Source organism: Microplitis demolitor, chromosome 3 (assembly GCF_026212275.2).
Source record: "Microplitis demolitor isolate Queensland-Clemson2020A chromosome 3, iyMicDemo2.1a, whole genome shotgun sequence".
Classification (NCBI taxonomy): Eukaryota; Metazoa; Arthropoda; class Insecta; order Hymenoptera; family Braconidae; genus Microplitis; species Microplitis demolitor.
The window spans coordinates 6,780,685-6,806,406 of record NC_068547.1 but is presented as its reverse complement, the minus strand read 5'-3'; the positions used below and the strand labels follow the sequence as shown (position 1 = coordinate 6,806,406).

General features: G+C 28.1%; 1 protein-coding gene across 3 annotated transcripts in view; it reads left to right on the top strand.

The window, feature by feature from the left end:
* The window catches only part of LOC103568601 (nephrin), a 196,069-nt gene that overhangs the window by 141,868 nt on the left and 28,479 nt on the right, over positions 1-25,722 (top strand). The gene's annotated exons all lie outside the window — the stretch shown is intronic.

Sequence of the window (25,722 nt, the reverse complement as noted above, 5' to 3'; positions counted from 1 at the left end):
GAGATGATTTAACATGAGTGAATTAGTCGAGAAATAATTTTAATAGTAAAAAGTACACACAGTGCGTGCGTGCTTAAGGTATGCAAAAATATATGTAAAATTTGACACATAGATCTTATGTCGATTCATAAATTAAAGTTCAAAGTTATAAACCAAAAAATGCATCATTAATTTTCTTATATTTTTTTGTTTAACTACTTTATTTATTGTTTTACTATTAGATCATAAGACTATAGTAATCTATGCTACACGTGTACTAAAAGCGAAAAATTTTACAATCATGTCAATGTCTCACAAGGTTTAGAATGAATGGCGTGATCATGATTGTCAATATTATCGAGAGCATAATTAAATACAGTCACTGGCCGTGACATATTATTACTACGTTAGTATAGTAAAGTTAAAACTGTAAATAGGATATTTAGCACACAAGCGCGGTTGAGTAAAATGTATAGGCAAGGCTAAATATATTTAGCGCATCTAATACGACTTACAGCGCTCGGAAATTGAACTTTCAAAGCAGGTATTGCAAAAAACTATAGTTCATACTTTTTTTAGGTACTGAGAAATCTTTCCAGGCTCGTAAGTTATAATAATTAATAAGTTCATTGTTCCATGTTAACTAGAGGTGGTGTTAATGAAGGAGTACATTGAAATGTAGAGAAATAATAATGTTTTAAAATTGCACGGAAAAAAATAATATGTGAAAATAACAGAAATGGGAATGTCAAAATTACATGGATAGATTTTGTTAGACTTACAAAGAAAAACTGTCAAATTTACAAAAATAATCTGTAAAAAGTTGATTATCAAGTTATATAAAATTTACAAACCATTTCTATGGTTTGCAGATTTGAACAATTATTTTACATGAATACCTAATTTTTTTATTTTAAATTTCAATTTTTAGAATATTTTCTTGTCTATTGTTTACATTTTACGATATGTAAAATTCTTACTCATAAATAACAATTTCAATTATTGTTCTAATATAAATTTCACATTTTTTTTTAAATGAATTTTGCATTTTTTAAATGTAATTATTACATCGAAAAACTGTCAAATTGACAGTTTCAGACTGACAGTTTCCACAATGTGAAAATAGCATTTTCAACTTTGTAAAATTTACATTTTTTGGTTGACAGCGGTAAATCTGTAAATTTGACAGTTTTTCCTGTAATTTTGACAGAGTCGTTTTTTCCGTGTGCTATAATACATATTAAATAGACAATTTTATTTTTAAATTATCTTATATTCTCATATTTATGTATATGTTAAAAGAGAAATTATATTTCTCACATCTTTTTTTATTTTATTGTATTTATTTATCGAATTATTTTTCTTTCAATAATTGGGGATCTTCCGTTCACTGGTCAAGCTACCCTATAATAATAAAAGTAAAAGATAAATAATAAATTTTCTAAAAGGAATGTCTGTTAAAGTGCGGAAATATTAAAATAAACTGACAATTGAGATATTAGATATTTCCGTGCAAATACTCAGTATTTTAATAGACAACTATTTGGCACTCGATTCCCCTTTAGAATTTTTTAAAGTATAATGATGTCTAGTTTATTTATTTTTATTAAACTCTGTTTTTAATAATGTCATTATTATTGTTGTTATTATTATTATTATTTAGTTTATTTTATTTTTATTTAACCATTACAACAACGGAAAAACTCGACAACTGACTGAGAAACAACGATCTTGGCAAAGAAAACACCCGTAACCTTTTTTTGTATTCCCAATTGTCCCCTTTCCTGCGTCACGGTCTCACATGCAGTATCTCAATATTTCGAGGGAAACGACGAGCTAACCCGGTCTCCAAGTCTCACGAGAGCACTTTAAAATTCCCAAAAGTACTCGTTCACTTCTAACATGCATATACGAACTAACTAAGTGTCACATTTGCCATATATATATGAGTAAATATATAAATATATGATGTCCCTTTTATATAAATTTATATAATCAAAAATTTTAAGTATAAAATAAATTTTACATCTTATTTGAATTATTTTAAATTTATAATTCAATATACACGATAAATAATGGGAAAAAAATTTCATTATGAATTTACCCCGTCATTTTGATAACTGCCCAATTTCAAAACACAGTAACTGAAAAATTTTTCAAAATCGATTGTTTGGTATTTTTAGGTTTCAATGGAGTCTCATGAACTTGATTCAATACATATTTCAAAAAAATTTTTTTTGTCAGTTACTGTATTTTGAAATTGGGAAGCCGTTGAGTTTTGTAATGCAAAAAATTTTTTTACATAAGGTAAAAATAGAGTTTTTAGTAGCAGTATGACCATGTTAAGAATAAGGGGATTAAAAATAACACAAAAAATTTTTTGAATTTTTTTTAAAACAATAATGTAACATGTTTTATTTATCAGGGTTCAGAAATCACAAATGATAGTCGAAGTAACTTAAAATACTTTTGAAAAATTTCTAAATAATTAAAAAAAAAAAAAAAAACGTGACGTTAAAACGAATTATGTGAAAATTTTCAGTTTAAAGATAAATGGCCGAAAAATGAGTATTCATAAAAAAAAAAAAAAAAAAAAAAAAAAAAAAAAAAAAAAAAAAAAAAAGCAAAAGAGAGAATAGTTGGGTTGAGAGGAAGAGGAAGTAAAAGGAAGAATTGTACGTGACGTAATTTTTAAAGCTTATATACCAACGATCGTTTGTCGTGAATGTCAAGCAATAGATGACAAACTGATACGAGCTATCCGGTGGACGCGGTATTATTTATTACTATCCCTTCGTCATCATTGAATACGCGTACGCACACCGAGAAAACTCTGCTCGCAATTTTAAAATATTTTGCTGCTGGCAACACCGGCAATCGGCGCAACCCGGGAGCCATGTTCCCGTCATCAAATATCAAAGTCAATTTTTTTTATTATTTTCAATTTTATTTTTTTATTTCCACCCACAAAATCAACACTCGTTCGTAAACAATTTCGTGTCAAATATCAAATATTTAAATCAAAAAAAGTTTTTTTTATTTTTTATTGAAAAAAAATAAAAAAACAAATCAGAAATGTGTGATGAGGTCGTGAGAGATTATTAACTTGGTCGTACAAAAGAAGCTTTTGAACATATAATAGGAAATGTTGGAAATTCAATCGTGCAAAAGACGTTAAAGGCGCACTGTGAAAAAAAAGAAAGAGAATGTATAAAAGAAAAAGCGAATATAGAGAGAAAACTAGTGAGATTTGGAAGTAGAAGATAGAAGTGTGGTCAGTGACACGATTTCCTCGTACACTCGATATTTCCGACGGGAATAGCCTCCAATATCCTTCAACACCAAATCCCATGTTATATGATATATATATAAATAGAATGTCTACTACACTATTTGACACACGAATACACACATGAGGACGATATGCATTTCTCTTGTGGGTACATCTAAAGTGATTGGTGGCACGTAACTCAAAAGTATATTTTGCTAATCAGATGCTGAAAATTTTATAGTTTACTCAAATATTCTTTGACTCATTATTATTATTATTATTATTATTATTATTATAAATAAAAAAATGATAAAATTTATTTATAATAATATATTTTTGAAGGATACCGTAGATTAAAATAAAAGAGTCCATTATTACATTTTGTAAAGAAGTGTATAAAAGAAATTTCATTAGAACCTTTTTCAAGCAAATTTATTATAATTATTGAAATATATATATATATAAACGGATGAATAAATGTAATAAAGGTTTTCAGTTATACATTTAATATTTTTTTTTTGTAATTTTTTATTGAGTCTCTTGAAATTAAAATTTTTAAATACGTGTATTTACATTGTGGGCTAGAGTACTAAAATTTTATCAATAACCAGAAGTCAAGACTAAAAGTCATCACTTCTCATATGTGTGTGTATGTGTGTGTGTGAACTTAGCAGACGTGTGAACAAAGGAAAAGAAAAATAAATATTAAAGTCTTCTCTCTTTTGTCATGGGAATATATTTCTTTCTTTATTTTTTTTTTGTTTTTCTGCAACTTTTTCCGCTATTGTTCTTTACATTTCTGTTTTTTTTTTTTTTTATTTTTATTCTTTATTTTTCATTATTATTATTTTTTTTATTTCCAAAAAGCTCACTAGACTGTGAAAGCATTGAAGAATCGAATATATAGCGATGATGAAAGAAAAAAAAATCCGTACAGACTGCTAGTGCGTCATCATTTGAATGAAAACTCTTTCGGATGTGTTTCTATATATACATATATGTATACAGAATATAAAATAAAATTCCAATACATCTGAATTAATTAAAAATATATTTTAGCAAGCTGTTTTTTTTTAGCTCACAACTTTTGAACATTAGTACATGATTAAATTTGATGCTGGATTAATATTTTAGCTTTAAGTACTTTGAACTTTTGCTAATGTCAGTGTATATTTTTTTTGAAAATATGTATGTAACGTACGTAGATACATTAGATTGAATTATCAAAGTGTACCTTCAGTAAAGTTTACAAAAGTACAAAGTTGGATGAGTAAATCGATGGATAGCAAGCTCTTTGAAAACTCAACAGTCGCGCCAATATTTGCCCTGCCACCAACTTGAGTACCGGCTACTTCACTACCAAGCTCTTATACATAATACTGTTCATTTTTTTTTTTTTTTTTTTTTTGTTCTATTTACTTTTACCTCGGACTTAATAACTACTTCACTCAGATTAGTTACTATGCCTCGTTGCATCTCTATTTCGTTAAATTATTATTAAATGAGAATAATAATTCAAAATTTTTTACTTGTAAAATTGTATTTTATTTTTTAAAATGCATAAAAATAAAAATTTATTCCTTTGAGATTCATATTAGATTCTTTTCTATCCACTCATAGATTTAATATTCATTTTTATTTTATAAATTTAATATTACTTATTTGAATACATGTATAACAATTACATTAATAATTTATGACAATCCTTTTTTTCTTTATCAAACAATAGTAAAGAGTAAATTTATGAGATGTAATTGAAGGAAAAAAAATTTAATAAAATAATAATTGTACGAAGAGTAGATTTATGTATCAACTCAATTTCATAGTATATTTAAAATTGTATATCTGCATTCGCAGTTGTGTGCGATCTGTTTCACGCTTTCTCGAGTATTCCACTAGGAATAATATAGAATATATGAGCGTTTTGGGTACTGCGATGTGGTCGTACCACACGTGGAGCTTTACTACTTCGTTGCTGGGCGTTATTCAAATTTCATTTATCCATATGCTATCTACAAACTATGCAAACATAAATTACATTAAATATATATGACATTTTGAATAATGATCAACAGACAAAGTTACTTCTGATATATTTTTAAGACTAAAAATAATTAAAAAAAAAAAAAGAATGTTGTAAAATTGTATTATTTTTTCATTAAAATTTTTTCTTTTAGTTAAATTTTTCGTTATTTAATAAATTTTTAAAATATTCCGCCTTTTTTTCCTAGATGTCACTTTTTCTTTTTTTAATTCTACTGTCACACTAATGCTGCTCCAGTACTTGGAGAAAATACAATTGAAATAAAAAATGACAGCAAAATTTTTTTTTTATTTTTGGAAATTCATTTTATTTGTATTTTACTTGGGTATAAATCTTCTTTTTTTTTAATGTAATATAAAGAGTCTTATAAAAAAAATAATAATAATCATCGATATATTTCAATTGTAGATTTCTGGGTTTTTTTTTTTTTTTTTTTTTTTGGTGATATATTCTTATTCACGTTGGCAACACAGCGATCTAGAATTATTTATCACGAGGCAACATCAAAGAGGGTTTCACCACTAGTTTTCGAGTCGGCAAAATATGTCCTTGTTATCAGAAAATACGTCGTATAAAATGCAAAGACACGATTTCTCAATTCACCCGACAGTATTTCTCAATATATGAACTTTTTTTTTCTTATTTTTTCTACGATTATTATTATCATAGAATAAAATCCATCAATATCATTTTTACTTAATAGAATAAAACCTCTCGTTTATCAAAAATGTTAAGGTAGTTCACTCGCAAAACGACTTTTCTTAGGAATGCGGTGAAATTAAAACATGAGATTAACAAAAATGTCTAATATTTAATGGGAAAAAATCGAAATGTTTTCACCGATTGTAAGACGAGATATTAACAATCAAAAAGTGCATAATTAACATGCTAGAGATCTACCAAGTATAAAAAAAACCATGTAGTTTCCTGAACATCTTAGAAACAGTTCTTACCATTTTTTTTTAAATTATCCACTGTTGAATGAAAAAATTAGAAATTTTTTGAAAAAAACTCAGAATTTCTTGACCGATTTGTTTAAAAAATATGAATAATTTTAAAATACTTGACGTGTGGTGGGGTACAGTAATCACAACTCGGCAACGTTGCAGTCGTCATACTTAACCCGCGGAAATTCAAATGTCACTGTTAGGTTAATTTTTGAACATGAAAGTATTGGAGGTCAAAAAATTTTGGGAAAATTTTTCGAAATATATTTTATAAATGTTAAACATTTATTCAATGATATTAAACAAACCAAAAAATTTTTGATATTAACTTATATTAATGACAGTTTTTCTAATAGCTTTAGAATTTTTTTCAAATTATGATATCGAAAGTAGCACACATCGGACAATTTTATTCTTTTTATATGGGATTTTCTTGTAAGTTTAAAAAAAAAAACTATGAAAATATGCACAAAAATTCATTTTATCCAAAATTTGTGATTGTCAACAATAACAAACTACATGTAAATTAAACTCACACTACATAAAGATCGCTACCTATACGTTTAATCTACAGACTATTCAATATAAATGGTTGCGGCGTTGCCACATTTATTATACTCATCAGTATGATTGTATTGGTATGTATCTGTATATTTAAAACTAAAATGTATTGGATACAGTCTTTCACAAAATTAAAATATTCTGGCATTGAGTATCTCTAACTTTTTGTAGTTACGATTACGCTGTACTTTTGGCTACGAATGTCGCGAGTGAACTACCTTAAGAAAAAAAAAAGTAAAAAAAAGTATACAGTAAAACTAATGAAGTAGTGTCAACAACGCATTTTAGTTATTGAGAAACTAATTAATTAAAAAAATGTTTGTTGCAAACGAGTCTTATTTTTATCAATTAAAAAATTAAAATTTCCCGCTACAAAATCCAGCTCTGTCAGTAAAAGTGCAGACGTAGTTAAGGCGATGACGAATACTTTTGAGACAAACGATAGGTCCTACATTTACTTACATACAATGCTATATATTTAAACATACATTGGAAAAAATAATCGGTAGCAGCTACCAACTGGCAATCGGTAGCAGCTACTAACTGGCAATCGGTAGCAGCTACCAGCTGGCAATCGGTAGCTACTACTGATTATTTTTCGGTAGCCGCAACTGATTATTTCGGTAACAATTCGGTAATTGTTACCGAAATAATCAGTAGCCGTTACCGATTAATTTTCAGTAGCAGCTAGAGATTATTTCGGTAACTGGTACCGAAATAATTGGTAGCGGCTACTGAAAATTAATCGGTAGCGACTACCAATTATTTTTTTCAGTGTGATTAACAATTTTTGATGGAATGAAAAAAACAACATTTGACATCATTGGCTTAAACAAATTTTAATTGATTAAGTTTGTGATTAATATTTTTTCAAAGACGCCGATTATTGAAAGGAAAATAGTTGAGTTACAAAAAGAATTACTTTCTTTTCACTACTTGGTTATGATCAAGTCATATTTGCACTAAAGCGTATGTATAGTAATATCTCATTGTACAAAAACTGGTGGAGAAAAAAGTAATTCTTTCGCTAATTCAACTAACTTTTTCCAACGACAGCGTAACTTTCAAAGAACTTATCCATTTTTTTTCTATGTAGCCAAATGCAAGTTGTTTAGTCAACGATACTTTTGTTACAGTGTAAAATTTTATCTAAACGCCCATTGCAATTTATAAATTTATTTAAAAATAATAAAAAATTTAAGTTTAATAAATTGCTTACCATAGCATAACATTTTAATTTATTTATGTGACACACGGTATAACAAATAAATTATATAAATAATTTTGACATTAATATAATAGTAAATAGTTGAGTATTTTCCTCAGTTTATATTTATACACACGTTTATGTGAACATATATTTAAGCCGTAATTTCCAAAGTGTGACTGTCGAAAAACTTTTAACATAACATTAGTGTATGAATGTTAAAGTAAATATGACAATGATTAAGTATTATAAAGTCCATAAATAATAAAAGATTTAAAAGTCAGCAATTTATTATGTTTGTAAATAACACTGTTGATCAGGACGTGAATTATTGAGTAAAATGAAGCACGAAAAAATGCATTAAGGATGAAATAGTTAAAATAGTGTTGAGGTTAAAGTGGTAAGGATAATATTATTCTAAAGCTCGGAACTTTACAGGAGTAGTAAGATTAACGATTTCCGACGGCTGATATCGTTCACCAAAAAGGATTAAAAACAAAGCCGATTGTCGGTTCGTCCTGGTGTGGTTTAACACACCATCCGCAATACTTGTTTGTTGAGAATTCTCGTTAATCGTAGTGGCATTAATGTCGTCTTCGATGAGCGTAGTAACCGCGAATTATGCCATTAGTCTGTAACATCAGATAATTGTTTCAACGATCCGTGCTAGTGTTAGTTACCCACCACATAATAATCTCAATGTATATATATATATATAGATGTATATATACTTCTCTCTAATTGTATGCCATAAATGAACGTGCTTTCTGGCTATGAGAATAGAGATAATACAATTAGAATTATAACAGTCGTCAATAATTACATAATACTTGACTACTACTATCGCCATTAATTCAATTTATATATCTTCAATCTTCATCTTATGGCTATATCAAATTTGGGGTTATCATTAACTTTATTGTTTTAATTATAATAGTAATTGTATTGATTGCTTATAATTACTTACCATTTAACTAATACATAATTAACAAGTTTGGGGAGTAATTTACTAAATTAAATTTATTTTCATGGCAAGGAATTCAAGGTTTTTATTCCTTTTGAACATTCTTAAATTGTATTCTTTTTAGTAATCTGTGTATGGTAGTAAAAAAAAAAATCAAAACTTGTTAAGTATTGAGGTAAAAATATTTTCATTTAAATACTTTCTCTTATCTATTTTATATCAACTTCTAAATACTTTTAAAATTATTTTTATATTTTTAAAATAGGTGTTATATATCTATTTTTATCAGTGAGAAATTTAATGAAGCTTATAGCATTTTTTAAAAAAAATGAAGTAAGTTACAAATAAAGGGGACTATTAATTTTTGAAAATTGTCCGATGAATTACATTTTCCAAAAGTCATGGCTTGATTTTATTGAATGCATCTTAAAGTCCGTGCAATCTGTCATTTTTATTTTTACTACAATTTTTTTTTTATATTGAAATTTTTTTTAATTTTTTCCCGCGGATTTATTAAAAATAATTTCCGAATTGTAATTTTGTTTTACAATTTTTCCTTTTGTTTTATGAAAATTTTTCATCTGTAAAAATAAATTTTTTTTGTCATTTTTATGATTAATCAAAGAAAAAAAAAATATTAGTTAATTATTTGCAATTGTAAAAAGTTAAAAAAAAAAAACCAATAATTTATTTATTTACATCCAAAAAATATTTCAACAAAAATGTTATTACTTAAATCAAAAAATTTTTTTGATTTAATTTCCAATGAATAGAAAGATAGATGGATAGCTTTTTATTTATATAAATAAAATACTTTTTCTGATGTATGTTTAAAAAATTTTGAGCTTAAAAGATATAGAAATAATCTTTTTTATGAATATATGTGTGTGGATTTAATCACATAAATACGGATGGATTTGATCCATCTAAAAGAAATTTATATACTCTGTATGCTGAAATATCAAATTTTTTTCTAAAGGTACGGAAAAGACTTTATTATATAGCAAAATAAAAAAAATAAATAAAATGAGATGATGGAAGATTAAATTCGCGCGAAAAAATCTAAATAAGATTTACTGTATCTTGTTTATGGTCTTTACTTAAGAAACATGAGAAAAAAAGTATTTCCATTAAACTATTTTCCACAGAATCGATAATGAACAATGCACGTGTCTCGGAATATATTTTGCTTATTTTTGAATTATTTTGAACAGTATTTTGCGTATATAAGAGTCGAGATTAATTTTTAGTAAAAAAAAAAAAAAAAAAAAAATTTAATTGCTATCAGCACAATAAATTATTAAAATTACTTGGATGCTTATTAAATTCAGTTATTTTATCATAATGAAAATCTCAAGTATTTAAAAAATTTTCATTACTACTTGAATAAAATATTTAGAAAATTTGAAATACTTGAGAATTTAAATTTTGTTTATTAAATAAAACATAAACGAAATCATTAAAAACAAAGAAGTGGGGTAAATGAAATGAAAGAGAACGTTAGAGGAATATCCATTTCTAACTGATGGTCTGTAATGTCGAGAATCTGTGTGGAGCTAAGGATATCGAATAATCTACACGAAGTCTTCTCAGTTGCCATAACGCTCGCGTTCCATGCGCGTTTATACGTGACGTATAATGTAAGCTACGCGCGTATTTCCCCTCTCAATAGTTCTCTTTCTTGTTTCTCGCATTCACTCCTTTCACTCACTCACTCACTCGATTCACCATCCCTTGGTATCGTGCTATCACATTTGCTCTATTTCTCTCGAATTTCACTTCTTAGTTATTCCATATATGATACCACAGGGATATAATATTACTAACAGACGTTTACAAATAAAAAAGTTATCTGTGATATATAAAATGGAAAAACGATCATATAAGATTTATCAAACCGATAATATTATAACCAAGTGTTAAATTTTTATTGTTTTATGGTAAACTTGTATAATTTTTTAAAAATTATAAATAATAATACATAGTTAGAAACTTTGTGTTAAATTCAACACAAATCGTGTGTTGCAAACGGTCTATGCAAATTTTTGTGTTAATTCAACACATTGCGTTTGTGTTGATCTTTAACACAAATTTTATGTTAAATAAAATTGAACACACAAAATCTGTTCTTTTGACAGAAAATTTGTGTATATTTAACAAAACATTTGTGTAAATTTAACACATTTTTCGTGTTAAAATCAACTAATAATTATAAGCACATAATCTAACCAACTCAAGTACACTGATCTACCCTTAGTAGAACTCATGTCAATTTAGCAAACCATTGAACGGGTTCAAAAAGATATGAAAGGTATCTAAATTTAATTGTAAAATGTATATATTTAATTGTAAATAAATTATGATCCAAATTTCCCAGCAGACAATGCTGCTACAATGCTTTGCTTGGTTATAGTAATGAAGACTTGCGCGGGAACGTTTAGTCAAACAACACAAATTTTGTGTCAATTTTTGAATAACACAGGAAATGTCTTACATTCTAGATTTTCTAGTCATTTAACATAAAAAATCTGTTAAAGTAAACTAACACCAACGGTTTGTGTTGAATTAACAGATTTCTGTGTTAAAAATCAACACAAAAACTTTAACCAAATAATTTTTTAACACAAATACATAAAATTTCTAACTGTATACACTGTAAAAAATCACCAGGGTGTCCAAGCGGTGTAGGTGTTAAATTGGGCGGTATTAAACTTCAAGACCTAAAGCAGTGTGAAAATAACACTGCCACCGGTGTAAATATTCTGTATTGATGTTAAAGTATTTTACTTTGTGAATATTTTTACTTACTCAATCACTATAATTGTTAATAAATGATATTTTTTATTAAGTTTTTTAAAGAACTGACATTTTTTGGGTTTTATAATCTTTAAAGTTAATACTCCAAGCGGACGCAGTTTACCCCACTTTTACACCGACTTAACACCGGTATTTTAACACCATAGAATTGCACCTCCTATGCCGGTGTAATTTCATTTAACACCGGGGAGAGTTAAAATGATCCCATTTTTCCCACCGCTTTTTGTACAGTGTGATAATAATAACATATTAAAGTGATTAAGTGTATAAGAATAATAATCGGTGTCTTGTAATGTAAAATCGATAGAATCATAAGTTTACACTAATAAAGACTAATTACAGTGATTGAAGTTGATTCAATAGTTAGAGAAGATTGATTTTTCGACCAAATTCAATTTCAGAGCTTTCGTCTGTATTACTGTCTAAAGTGTAGCGCAAGTGCTCACGATTTACCCGATGAGAGAGAACCAGGCCAACATGGTTACAGTGCATAGCGTCTAGTTACTGAATAGTAGTAGTAGTAGCAGCAGTAGTGATAGTAGTAATAGTAGTAGTAGTTGATGCTGCTACTAGAAAACGAAAAGGACCAAGGATACCAAAGAGCCAAACGCTAGAGTGAGTTACTCTTATATAAGAGCAAGAGCTAAACCAAGTGCTTGCAAGAAATGCTGTGATGGTGCAAAGCTCAGTATACACACACATACAAACACACCTCATAGTGTACGTGTCATGGATATAAATCGATCGTAACTCTAGTTGGTGTAGTTACAGTGAGCTAGTAGCATCCAAGTAAAAGAGCGAAGATAGAATTATATATACACGAATAGTTTTAGAATGAGACAGAATGTGAATACTAATAGTAGTCGTAGCAGCAGTAGTGGTGGTATAGGAGGTAGAGTAGGTATATAGAGATGAGGAGAAAAGTTTTTAGGCTCTATGCCAGATTATCCACCCTCTATTTATCTCCAGAGTCTAGCAATGCTGTTTCGAAATTCGCTGAATTCTCGATCACCCGGTCATGTCCTCTTGGGTACACTGATAATTGTTCGTTTTCCCTTGAGCCTACCTAATGTCAACATTTAATCCTTCTTAACAACTTCGTTCAGCTCAAATAAAAACTCATCCAAATAATCTCATTTTATAAATTGTTGGAAATTCATTTATGTATATTGAATTGAAAAATATATTTATATAAATGTACAATATATTTAAATTACATTAAATAATGTTGTAAAGCAGGAAAGTATGTGTTTACGCACACGCACATATGGGAATATATACGTGACGTGTTCCAACATTTTCATATTCAGGAAGCAGAATAAGGATCGAAAGGGATTTGAAAGGATAAGAAAGGGACCTTCTCGATGAACAGTTTATAGATGAATTGAGAAAAATAATCGGATAATCAAACCCAGACCATATCGGTTATGCGACAAGTGCTCTACTTTTTTTTTTTTTTTTTTTTTTTTTTTTTTTATAAAAATTTATTTCCTTTCAGTCAGATACATATGAAATCATAGGAAGAAATGCAACTATATAAGTACCTAATATTTCAAATAATATTATTCAAAGTCTGCTTAGTACGTGCGTACACTCGTAAACTGGATTTAGCAAAGCTGTACATTTGTTTTTTATATCAAGTTCTGTCATTGTTTATTTACTTAGAACATCTAAATATTTTTGGATAATGAGTATAATAACGGAAAAATGGATTTCAAGAAATCGTTTTAAACCGATTGTATAGTATTAGTATAATGTATCGTACACTGTGAAAAATTTCCAACAAATTTTACTATGGGTGCATTGTAACCCCGGACCATAAGAAAACTGGTACAAAATTTACAAGCGTCCCATAGTAAACGTATGCGCATAGGTCCCAATCGTGTCGTCTGCGCATACCGTTTACTATGGGACACTTGTAAATTTTGTGCCAGTTTTCTTATGGTCCGGGGTTACAATGCACCCATAGTAAAATTTGTTGGAAACTTTTCACAGTGTATTCTAAAAAAATATCACAAAGATTTATAAAAATGAATGATAAGTTACAAGTTATGACCGGCCGATTTTTATTATATGTAGTTTTATGATTACAATTTTTAATATTTTAAAAATAACAAACATTGCAGTATATTTTATTATATTTATCTAATTAAATAAAAATTATTTCTAATTTGATAATAAAATAATAAAATTTGTTGACCCCTCTATAGTAACTGTTGGCTGCATCGAATTATACAAATGAACATTATAATTTCCATTTTTGATCGGTGAAATATTATAAAAGGAATAACGATTATTACCACGTATTCCATAGTTTCTAATATTTGAATAAAATAAACGATAACTTGATTAATACGTGCAAATAAAATGCAATTTCACTTGAGGTCTTCCAGCTATGTGTATATATATATATATATATTTATACATAAAAGTGATTTTTTTTTGGTGATATTTAAATATAAACGACAACAGATACTCTATTACGCTCGTGACACCTTTTGAAACTCTGTCGTCGTTTCAGTTCCATTTGTCTTTCACTTACCTAACCGTCTTGTCCTTAAGTGTTCTGACCTAGTTTACCGATTAGACAGTTCGGATTGGCTTGTGAGAAGATCGTCAAGGGGTTAGAGTCAACGATCGTTGACTATAAGATGACTATGCAACCAAGACGTGCATGGAATTGATTGCATTTCAGATCTTAAGTACATCGAAATATTGATGACTCAGTATTTCTAAATAAAAATTTTTATTTTATATCAGATGTACATGATTTTTGAATGAACTTCTAAGGTCGAAGGAATATATACATATATATATGTATTTAAAATATTAGCAGCATCATCATACTAAATTATCTTTCTTTTACCATCAATATTTCGTCGGTTAATGTCGTGCAAATTGCCGGAAATTACGAGTACGTAGCTCCTGACTGTCTAAGTCTGTAAAGTACGTCGGTTGGTCGGTTGGTTGGTCGGTTGGTTGGTGGGTTGGTTCGTTGGTTGGTTGGTTCGTTGGTTAGTTGCACAACGGATGTGAAATTTATTACCTTACCTGGGTAGCCCGGAGCGTGCGAGCGACGTCTTCGGAAAGATTCACGTCCTCTATCCTGTCTCGACTTTCTCCTGTTAAAACTTCCGTTTTTCTCTTAAACTTTTTTCTTTTATACTATTTTTTTTTCCTATTTATTTTTTTATTCTCAATTCGCATTTTCCTTCATTCCATTTCTTTCCCCATTGCCTCCTCATTCACCGTCTTTTATTTGATTTTCAGTAGTTTTGCTGAGGAAATCTCGTCTGGCCAGCTGGCCAACTTGCCGTTTTCTTCAACTTGAATCGTCTTACTCTGCACAACATATATCTATATCTATATATCTATTTTCGTTTTACTCTTACTTGCTTCGCAGTTTGCTCGCGCGAATCTCGTGGGCTGCTAGCAGATCCTCATCTGCTGAGGGATGATGAACAAGAATGGCCGAAGGAATAAAGGGTAAGAGCTGGGTATCGATTAAATTACTTTTATTGCCACGGCTTCGAACTCGCTAAAACGCCGGCTGAAAAGGCCAAGTGAGAAGGATTTAGAATGAAAGAGAGAATGAGAAAGTAAATACAAAAAAAAAAAAAATTAATAAAGAGAGAAAGAGAGAGTAAAAAAAAAGAAAACGATTGCAGAAGAAAAGCTTGCGATCTGATAGTTCGTAACCGATGAAATTCATTCGAGTTTAGCGAGTAAAATGGTTAGATTGGATAGTTTAGTGGTAAATCCAGGGCAGAGCATGTACATATATATATATATATATATATATACATTTACAATTTGATAGAACCAATATTGGTATCCTGTCGACGAAAACTAACTTGGATATAAAAATTTCATTATTTAAATAAAGATATCCATTTAAATGCACTATTTATAGTATTTCATATTTTTGTTACCCAAAAAAAAATTTTATTGAATTTTTCTTTTATACGATATTACTTACTGTTACAATAATAATAATAATAATCATAAAGTATAAGTAAAATAAAAAATTTATAACTATTGGATCGTTTCAACATATAGATATTTAAGATGGTCAAACCACGTTCACAAAATATATATATATATATATATATATACGTACAAGTGTATAAAGCCAAGGCCAAGTCAGACTTTCATGAGAATCGCATTTAGCAAGCGGTACGTGACGTTTTCAATCCCTCAAGAGTTTCCTGCTGTCTAACTCCAGCAGCATCTAGTCTTCTCTAGTTCCTTACAAACATATAAATATATCTATACTTACACTAGAACTGAAAAAAGTTTTGGATTATTTTACTTCCTTAGAAATTAGCTAAAAAAAAAGAAATATAGTTTTTGAGAATAAAGAAAATTGATTTAAAGAAAAAAAAATAGGGGAAGAGGGGCAAAAAGGGGTAGGTTAGGCAAAATGGGGTACCCCTAAAATTAAAAAAAAAAAAGTCGTATGTTTTAAATGGTTTTTAAACAATTCCAAATCATTTTTGTAAATATAATTGAGCGTTATTTTGAATTTTTTTTGTTAAACTTTTTCAAAAATCAATTGTCAGTTAAAAATTATTAATGACTTTTGTTTTGTGATAAAAACAATTAAAAATTTGTTTTTCTTCTTTTGTATCCAATAATCATGTGAAATATAATTTTTTCTTCATGTAAATTACTTGCAAAAAAAGTTTAACTTAATCAAATTCATTTAAAACCCAGAATTTTTTTTTTTTGCTTTTTTAGGAAGTACCCCATTTTGCCCGCAAAAATGAAAAAATTTTTTTTTACGGTAACTGAAAATTTGTTCTATTTACTATGAATATCATAAAAAAAAAGATTCAGTGTATTTGAGTTCTCAAAAACTTGGTATCTCCTTAAGTACCCCGTTTTGCTCCTCTCTTTTCTATACAATAACGAACTTTTAGAAAAAAGTTACCTATTTTTCTTCTTCAAATATATAAAAAAAAATATTGATAGCTTGTAAAATTAAAGCATAAATTTTGTTATATGAATACGAAATGTTTTGAGAACGCTTAATGTTGATTAATTTCCGTTGATTTAACCCCTGAAGGACATTGACATTTGTTCGAGTACAAATCGATCTACCTCCTAACATTCTGTCTCTACCCCTCTCTTACACTGTAAGAGGATCCTTTGGTTGTATTGCCGTCTGTGTATATAACATCAAACATAGACACAGGTACTAAAGGTACAAGATACTGGCAGTATCTATCGAGTACCAACAGCACAAGTGTAAGTGCAACAGACGAAACACATACCTCCTTTTCGTTGTATCTATATATACATCAGTATAGATGTTACTCCTCAATCGTCTAGTTCTGCCAGTTTAGTTCTGTTCCACTGGGAAATTCTATGCACGAATGTATACACAAGGCGTTTACGCTGTCTGATTTGCGACGATGATGTTTAGATTTCTATATCTACCTGTTAAATCTTCGTAAGGAGAAGAAATACTATTTTACTCCTTACTACTTTCAGTACAACTATAAGGCGTACCAGACACATTTTGATGTTTCTATATCGAAAATTTCTACTGTAAATATATAAAAAAAAATAATAATAATGATAATAGACTCAATAATTACTATATTTTATTGGCACACGCAGAAAATTTCATAGAAAAAATTATCTAAAAATTACGTTTCAGGTAAAAAAAATAAAAATCAACACGTCAACCTTTCGGAGAAAGAATATATTTTTGATTGAAAAAATTTTTCGTTTTTATTAAAGAAGTAAATTTTTGGAGCAAAGCATTTTTTTTTCTTGGCCCGAGCAATTTATTTTTCGGAACAAGAGAATTTTTTTCTTGGCCTTAAGGGTTTTTTTTTTTTTTATTCAAGACGTTTATTTTTTGGAACAAGAAATTTTTTTCTTGTGGGAAAAAAAAGTTTCTTGACTCTAGTAAACTTTTTTTCGTTAAAAAGGTCGATTTTTGAAGTGAGATGACTTATTTTCTTTAGTCAAGAATTTTTTTCCTTAAACCAAAAAATTTTCAACTTTACTTAAAAAATAAATTTTTTGGTAGCAAAAAAATTTACTGTCTTGAACCAAAAAAGAGTTTTTGAATCAAGCGTTTCATTTTTATTGAATTAAGAAAGAAAATTCAGAACTCAAAATTTTGCTATCATCATAGTAATTTTTCTACAAATTTTTTATGTGAAAAATACCGTAAAATTCTCGGAATGCAGTAAATTGAATTAATATATAACATGTATAGAGAAAGAGAGAGAGTGAGAGATTCAAATGAACGTTAAATCAAGAGTAAACTAAAATTTATGTAGAATGCTGAGATTTAAATTTAATTGATAAAGTATGGAAATGTAATCTAAGATAATAATTAACCCTTTGATCACGGTAGTAACTTTGATGATGATTTATGTGTGTCTGTATGTGTATGTTTGTGTGTGTAGAAGGTGATAGCGGTTGGTGACGAAGCAAAGTGTGTTCAAATAGAAGGGAAGCAAATTCCAAATATATACGTGTATAAAGTAGGGTTACCGAAATTTCCGGATTGAAAGTAGGGTGTAGAGGTATTCTGGTATTCATACTTGGGTATATTGGGAACTTTGATGCAAGTTCTGAAGCAATGGCCTGAGAGTTCAGTTTAATCATTAGCCAGGAATACCATCAATCAATTATCATTACATTCCTCTTGATAATCCCCTCTAGTACAATTTGATGCTATCTGTCACCTATTATATGTACTATATATATATATATATATATATATATATATATATATATATATATATTCATGTGAGTGAATATATATGGGTTTCTAGTGACTGACAAATGATTGTCACTGACACTCACGAAATATTATTTAATACATAGTATTTAATTCAAGACTACATTTATTGAGGTCAATTAAGTAATTTAATTCGTAGAATTCATTTTACAGTACTGACCTTTTTCGTTATCTTAAAACAACACCAAAAGTTAAAATAATCAAAATAATAATTTAATCAAATTTTATTTTTTTCTTTATTAATATTTATTTCACTATAAATTTATTGAATATAAAAATGGATTCTCTTTATAAATTTTTATTTTATAAGTCAATTAAAAAGTACACTTTTATATTTAAACGAACATTAATTTTCTTTCTTACTTAATAAAATGAAGAAAAAATATATATAGAGGAAGGGGGGGGGCAAAACGGGGTACTTAAGGAAATACTATGGTTCCTAGGACTCAAATACGCCAAATCTTTTTGTTTTTGATAATGTACGAAGTAAATAAAAAAAAATTTCAATTGCCGTTAAAACAAAAAAATTTTCACGTTGGCGGGCAAAATGGGGTATCCCTTAAAAAAGACGAAAAAAACAAAAATTCTGCATATTAAATAAAATTGATCAAATTAAATTTTTTTGTGAGCAATTTACATAAAGAAACATTAAATTTTACACAATTATTGGATGCCAAAGAAGAAAAAAATTTTTTTACTGGTTTTTATCATAAATCAAAAGCCATCAAAATTTCTTGATTGAAACTCGATTTTTGAAAAAGTTTAACAATACATATTCAAAATACTACTCAATTATGTTTACAAAAGTAATTTTTGAATGTTTAAAAAACTTTTAAAAAATAAAATTTTGGGGGTACTTCGTTTTACTTACCATGTCCCCTTTTGCCCCCCTCCCCCTATCTAGTGTAAATAAATTTTCATCTGCAACTTTAATTTTAAAAAATACAAAAATGAAAAAAACTTGAAATAATTAAAACGTGATTGCTATAATTATAATAAATTTATTAATTAATTGCATAAATAAAAATAAAAACATATTTAGTTATTCGACACAAAGAAAAATTTAATTGAAAAACTTTTATTTTTATAAAACAAAAAAAAATTTAGTCTAATTAAAATTTGCTTTATTGAAGTTTCTCAAACAGAAATGAACTTCAATTTATTCTATAAAAATACAACGTATATTGAAATAAAAATAAATTATCAATTTACGAACATTAATTAATAGAATAAGAATAAAAAAAATGTAAATGTTACGTAAATTTTTAATTAACGGACAGCAATAATATTTGAAAAATGTGTGTATCAAAGTGCACTTTCAGCGGGCATAATATGAACAGCAATGTGTAAACATTGTATCATCTTGGTGGTCGTCAAATGATATTCCTTCGTACTACTCATCTTCTACATTGCCCGTTATAGTTGTCGTTGTAACTCAACGCCCCTGACCGCTTATTAGTCAGAGAGACGAACGGATAGCAAACACTGGCTAATCGAGACTCATCAAAGTGGCGTCTGATCCCAAGGGACTTGTGTCTTCTCATCTAGACGATGAAAAGCGAGAGAGCATGGTGAACTGAAGAGTGTATAGAGTATTCGTGTGCAGTATTACACGGTACTATAGTATACACTAACAGCTTTAGTATGGTGCCACTACCACTGTTGCTGTTTCATCTGTTTTGCAACTGAGCGAACCTAAGTGTATTAGTAGCTTATATAATACACTTTGAATATGTCAAAGATGACACGTGCATTAAATGAGATTGTCAACATTAGATACATATATAACCATATACACACTTTAATGTTCCTGTATTTATTAAGACAGTGGAATGCTCTGTGCCGAAAGTTTAAGTATATATACATATATATTTATAGGAGAGAGTGGAGAATAGTGGGGTATCTAAACTGGTATTTCATTTTTGCGGATTCTAATCACAACTTATCTATTTTATTTATTTTTTTAAATTCCGTTATCACTTTTCAATATTTTTAATTTTATTTTGTGAATATTTTTAGATACTCCATTTTTCTCTGCTATCTAAAAATGGAATTTATGAAATTCACTTCGAAATAGTGGCCATCCACTGATTTGCAGTGAATTTCACTAGTTCATTTTTAAAGAGTGAATATTTCATAGCACTCTAAAATTGATAACAATCGCCAAATAAATAAAATATTTTTTACAAAAAAGGAATTTTGTTTTTCACCAAATACTCTCTAAACATAAATTAGTGAAAATAAGTGAATATTCACTAATTTTGATAGCCAATCGAACCACTTTTTGAAATTAGTGGTTCGGTTTGCACTTGGAATTAGTTAATATTCACTTATTTTTACTAATTCATGTTTAGAGAGTATATAAGTGCCCTATTGCACTTTTGCTATTTGATATCGCTTCAGAATTTTGAGTGTATGCAAAATTTTCAAAACCACAAAATAAAAAAACTATTAATATATATATATATATATATATATATATATATACTGTTAACTTCATGCTATCAATCGTTTTAACTTCTCGTTAATTAAATTTTTCAATCGATAGTTCAACTGTTATTGCTTTCATTCGAGCCATTGTAGTGTACATTAAAATATCGAATGTCAATCCAATAACTTCAGTTTGTATACATTGTATAAAATACACATGCTTCCGAGACAATGATTTTTCAAGTACTTTGGCTTTGGCAGTAAGTTATGACTCACGAAATTTTTTTTTTTTTTAATTTCCCTTCAGAAAATATTTATTTTATTCTATTGAGTTATTTATTTTTCTTTTTTTTTTTTTTCTTTTTTTTTTTTTTTGGTCAATAAAAAATTCTTTGTAAACAGGTCATTTTTATTTGATCAGTAATAATAATAGAATAAAGATAAAGAATTCGGGTTATTTAATAAACTATAAAACTTTTTTCGTTTGTTAAGTAAAAAATAGTAAAAAAGAATGAGGATGGTTTTAATTAAAAATAATATACTATGTAGTATACAGACATAATCCTTAAACGAGCGAGACGTAAAAAGAGAGATTGAGATCTGGGTAGTCATGGGAAAAAGAGTGAAGGAGTTAGATGAGGAAACAAAATGTTAAATAATATAAGTATGTTGCAAATAATGCATACAGACACAAGAGACTAAAGAACTTTACGGTGAAGGCAATACAAGGAAAACTAGGAAAGCTAAAACAACGTAAGTAATGTGCATTAACATTCTATGAGCTCATTTATGCACATAAATGTGTATTTATGTATTCTTTACAATAGCAAGTAGTGCACCAAAGTCGTACATTAAACTCGAGGGGCATCGCTGCTGCGACCCATGAGTATTTCTGTATATATAGGTGTTCTTATTGTCCAAATTTAGCTTATCAACTTTCTAAGTAAACTTTTTCATATGTTTTATTTTACATTTTTTCATACCTAATTGTTGGCATTTTACATAGAAAAAAGATAATCAATTTATTGGACAAAAAAATACTGTTTATTAAATTAAATACGGAAAGGAGGAAAAAAAAGATACCCTCAGGATGGCCCAAAAAAACCAGCTACTTTTTTTTCGAGTCTCTTATGAAAATTTTTTGGCTTACGATGTTTTAAGAAGCCTCTCCAAAAAACAGCTCGATAAAAAATTTTCAAGAGGTTCACGAATTTTAAAAATATAAATGATTGAAATTCGTATTTTTTACTTCTAAATTTTTTCTTTGTCGTGGCAGCAATAGTTTATATTTATAAAATCATGTCTGTGCTGAAAATTTCAGCCCAAAATTTAAATATTTGAACGGCGCTCAAGAATTTTGAATATTAACTGATTATATGTAACTAATACTTTGAATTAGTTTTTGTATTTTTTTATAACTCAAATATTGTCATTTCACTAAAATATAACTTTTGCATAACCAAAAATATACAGGACAGTCTTAAACAATAAAATTTGCTAAGTTTTGAATAAGCGAAAAAATTTAAAAATTGAATTAAAAAATAAAAAAGTATGTAAATAACTTATTATTTCTATTTCTCGGGTTGTATTTTCATTCAGTGTGATGCAAATTGATGGTGAAAAAATTGAGAAGCTTTATTATTAATATTTAAGGGTTCCTCGAAAACGTTCAAAAGACAGGACTCAGAAACATTCAAAATTCTTGAGTGAGGTTTAAATATTTAAAATTTGGACTTAAATTTCCAGCGTAGTCATGATTTCACAAATATAAACTATTGGTGCCACGAGAAGGAAAAACATTTGAAATAAAAAATTCAAATTTCGATCATTTTTGATATTTTCAAAATTCGTGAGTGACCTCTTGAAAATTTTTTATCGAGCGGATTTTTGGAGAGACTTTTAAATCCGCAAATTTTCTCATCATAAAATTTTTAATAAAAAATATTTAAGGCCTACTTAGCTTCTCTTTGATTTTATTTTAGATGGTTTATTTTACTTCACGGATAAATGGACACTATTGATTTGAGGAATAATAAATAAAGTGTTGTTATGGTAACAAGAAACATCTCGTGTTAGTATCATGAATCTACCTCAGCACATCAACCGCCACGAGTAACGTCAATGCAGATCAAAGCAATTGGTTTTAAGCACAAAGTTATACAGCATGTCCTAACAGCCGCTTGAAACATGAAACACCATTTACACACGTGGTGGTTGATGTTCACTTCCTGTCCATACACCATACACTATACGAACAAGAATAAAAGCTTTTGCCATTTTATAACACACCCATACCGTGTTCACAATAGCACTATTATAGCCACTCACTACATCGTATAAACACAACAACGTGTTAGATTTAACCAAAAGAAAAAATAAATAAATAATTGTTCGAGTTTATCTTTTTATACAGTAGTGCAATAGCCTCTTACGCGCTTGCACTACAAACTTTATTAACGACGTGGAAAATATCTGCATTTCACAGACGTAACCACTAAAAATAAACCCTTCAAAAGATGAATCCAACATTTACCTCTAATAGGAAAGAAGTACCATTTGCGGTCACTACTCCATTTTTGATCATTTAATACTTTATTTTAATTAATGACAAAGTATCTTTGAACACACACAATAAAAAGTAATCGGTACCTGTTACCGAAATAATCGGTAGCCGCTACCAAGAATTAATCAGTAGCGTCTACTGAAAAATAATTGTAGCTGCTACTGATTATTTTTTTCCGTGCATTTTTAAAATTTTTCAAGTGTCTAAAATTGGCCCTAAAGTGGCCAAAAACGGTACCACTACCCTGCATCTAAATTTACTGTTTATAATAAAATAGTAATAAACTTGAAAATATGGAGTTCACTATCATATATTTATAATAATATTTTATCTGGTGAAAAAAAATTTTTCAATGCAAAATTGTATTCAACTGCACAAAAATCCATTATTTCATTAGTTGTCCCTTTTTGCCTGCCGTTCCCCGAACTTTAGTACAGTAAATTAAAACACATGCTGTTTCATTCTTAAATTTATTTCACGTATTGAAAATAGTAGGTTCTAAATTTAAAGATAAATATTTTGTATTCTGTTATCATAAATTTCTTTCATCTTTATATCAGAAAGAATCTTATTGAGGCAGTAAAATTCTTTGTCATTTTTTCTTTCTTTTCTAATGAAAATTTTTTATCGAAAAATTCTATTTCCTTTCAAGTTATTTCTGTTTCATTTATTTACTTTATTACGAACAAGGTTCGTTAATTTAAAAAGAAATTTATCGGAAATTTTTTCCGAGGTATTTCCTTGAGTTTACTAGTATAATAATGCGATACTTATAATAATTTAAAACGATTTTAAAAATTATAAAAGAAAATAGTTTAAATTGTAAAAAAATACACGGAAAAGTGTTGAATAAGTGACGTAGTCTTAATCTTCTTCAGGTAGAACATTAAGCTCTTGCGTAAAAAATTTGAATTTCCATTAAAACTGTTATGTTACAGCTGAATATTTTCATATATTTGCATTATAAATTATTGATTGTTTAGCTCTGAAACAAAACAAATGCAAATGAATTTTTATGCATCCAAACCCGATACAGAAAAAAAAATTTACTTGAATAAAGAATTTTTTTTTTTTTTTTTTTTTTTTTTTCAAAATTGAATTCTTGTTTTAATTCATTTTTTTGTTTTGACCGAGAAAATTATAATTTGCATCAGAATCGAAAAAATTCATCATTCGAGTATTTTTATCTTTTTTGAAGAAAATGTATTTTTAATCAAAAAGTTGTAATACGTTTGTACGAAATTAATTCCCTTTTCTATCAAAACCGCGATTTTCTTGTTTCATGAGTATTATTCTCTTAGTTTGAGGCACTAGTGACTTGTCTCAAGACAGCACTTTATCATGCTATACATTTATTTGTTTTTTTTTTTTTTTAATTTTTAAAATAATATCAGCGTTATTTAATATTTTTACGTTCTAACTTCATTTTTAAAAACGATTGACTTTGGACGGGGTTGAACCCGTGATCTTTGAGTTAAAATAACCTATATTGTTATCATAACCTAAAAATTCTGTAAAAACAGTATTGAGGACGCTCTATTCTCCTTGATTTATACAGTAAGATGGAGGTATTCCAAAACCACGATACTGACATTCTTATCACTTCTGCTTTAAGATAATACTATTCAGTTGGAACATGAGCTTGAGTGTTTTTAAGCAAAAACATTTTTTTTTCCATGCAACAAAATTATACTTGGGTCAAAAATTTAAGTTAATCAATCAGAGATTTTTTTGCGAATCAAGAATATCAGTTAAAAAAAAAATGTTCTTTGGACCAGAAAAACAAAAAATTTCTCTTAATAATGATATTCTCGGCTCAAATAAATTACCCTTAATTAAAGGTAATATTTTTTCTGTATATTATCGTTTTCAGATCGCTGCTACCGCTTAAAAAAAAATTTTATTTTAAATCATGCTGAACATACTAATTAAGTTCAAATCTCCCCGCAAAAAAACCTCCATATTTACTCTGTATGCAGAGTATATATTTATTCTGTATGCATAATAATTTTTTTGTAAACTCCTCAAACTGAAACTTCAACTCTAATTAGTTCCGATTCAAATCCGGTTAAAATTTTAACAATATAAATATTTAAATAATTATTATTTTTTTTCTTTTATTCTATTTTAAACATCGGGATGTTGAATGTAGGTATCAATAATAACATAGTAA